General features: G+C 39.5%; 1 non-coding gene across 1 annotated transcript; it reads right to left on the minus strand.

The window, feature by feature from the left end:
• Nucleotides 1-603: 603 nt before the first annotated feature.
• On the minus strand, nt 604-711 carry LOC120365659 (U6 spliceosomal RNA). Its single transcript, XR_005580547.1, has one exon. It is a non-coding gene; the product is annotated as a U6 spliceosomal RNA (small nuclear RNA).
• Nucleotides 712-2,134: the final 1,423 nt, after the last annotated feature.

A 2,134-nucleotide genomic window follows, 5' to 3' on the forward strand; every position in this document is an offset into this window, starting at 1 on the left:
AAAAAAAAAAAAAAAATATTATTCTGGCAAAGGAATCAAGACATATTTATATTTCTAGCCCCATTTACAGCTCAAATAGGCCCATTTGGGACGTCTCTCCAGAATGGAATACTGAAAGGAAAAAACTCAGTATATAATTCCACTGTTTGCAGATGTGAGCAGCGAAATGGTGTTATCTTTCATAATTAGCAGCGGCACAGGTTTCTAATGGTTGCCAGGTCATAGAATGACACCTGTCTAGTGGTGGTAGCCATTGTCCTCTAGCCAACGTGTTTGTGTTGTGTCCACAGTGCAGAAGCTGCAGAGGCGGAGCTTTCTCCCCAAGTAAGACCTTGGCCGTGTGGTTTTGAGGAGGCACCTGGTGACAGAAGCCCATACACAGCTACTCTGTTCTTTCAATCATTACTTATGATTTAATGAATGACTAGTCCAATAATGAATCCCCTTTTCACTTAAAGTAGATAGAGTACTTTCGATTATTTAGTAATCAACAACCTTGACTGACATAACGAACTTAAAGAGTAGATGGCTTCCTGGCACTCTTTCCCCTGTATCTGAAACTGATTCTTTTTCTCTTCTTATTTTTTTTTAATTTTTAATTTTTAAAATATGGAATGCTTCACCAATTTGGGTGTCATCCTTGCACAGTGGCCATGCTAATCTTCTTTATATCGTTCCAATTTTAGTATATGTGCTGCCAGGTGAGGTGACTCACGTCTGTAGTTCCAGCACTTTGGGAGGCTGAGGCTGGCAGATCACCTGAGGTCGGGAGTTCGAGACCAGCCTGACCAATATGGAGAAACCCCCATTTTTTTCTCTTCTTTATGGTTCCCACTTGAGGTCAAAGGACAGGTACTCTGAATTTGTTGTGCTTGTTTTTGCTTTGGAGATTTTCTTTATCAAATATGTGCATTCCTACTTAATTTAAGATCCTGCCCATCTCCAAGGCATTCTGCTGTTCACTCTGTATCTGCCCTGCACATGCAACTCTGCAGGACTCTTCTAATAATACAAACCAGTGTTACCCACTTTGTTCCCGTGTTTTATTAGTTGTTCCTCAGCGGCCTTTCTTCTGTTTTCCAACAAGAGAAATAAAACATATTCTTTACCAATTGATATACTTTTCATCATATTTAAGAATAATTTCAGGACTTTAGGAGGTGACTTCTGTATGTGGTAATTTTAGGATGCTTAGCCTGATGATTCTGCTCTGTGCTACCAATTTTTAATGGTCTACCCAGAGGACTTAACATTCTTACACAAAATCTACACTCTCCAGATTAGGAAATTCTCTTTCCGGTCCTTCTTTTAAACTTATTTTTTCAGTAGCGGAGGTTGGTTTCCCACTGGCTCACTAGCTCAGTTTGCTGTATTAAAAGAATAGCAGCTGGATAGGGGCTCATGCCTTTAATTCCAACACTTTGGGAGGTTGAGGCAGGCAGATCACGAGGTCAAGAGACCGAGACCATCCTGGCCAATATGGTGAAACCCCATATCTACTAAAAATACAAAAATTAGCCAGGTATGGTGGCATTCACCTGTAATCCCAGCTATTCGGGAGGCAGACGCATGAGAATAGCTTGATGGGAGGGTGGTTGCTGTGAGCCGAGATCATGCCAATACACTCCAGCCTGTAGACAGAGCTAGACTTCGTCTAAAAAAACAAGAATAGCATACTCAATTTTTAGAATAGAGATATTGTGTGTGTATATGTATTAAGCATATTAAGATATATGCTATAGGGATATATAGTTATGACATATAACTCTAAGTTACATAATTTTATTTTACTTTAAAATAAAATAAATGGTATAATTTTATTTTAAGTTATATAACTTTATTTTATTTTAAAACAAAATAAGTGCCTGATATGGGTTGGCTGTATCCCACCCAAATCTCATCTTGCAACTCCTGTAATTCCCACATATGGGAAGGACCCAGTGGTAGGTAATTGAATCATGGGTACAGGTCTTTCCAGTGCTTTTCTCATGATAATAAATCAGTTTCATGAGATCTGATGGTATTATAAGGGAGCATTTCCCTGCACAAGCTCTCTCTCTTTACCTGCTGCCATTCATGTAAAATGTGACTTGCTCCTCCTTGCCTTCCACCATGATTGTGAGGCCTCCCCAGC

The sequence above is a fragment of the Saimiri boliviensis genome, chromosome 1, assembly GCF_048565385.1.
Source record: "Saimiri boliviensis isolate mSaiBol1 chromosome 1, mSaiBol1.pri, whole genome shotgun sequence".
NCBI classification, from domain to species: Eukaryota; Metazoa; Chordata; class Mammalia; order Primates; family Cebidae; genus Saimiri; species Saimiri boliviensis.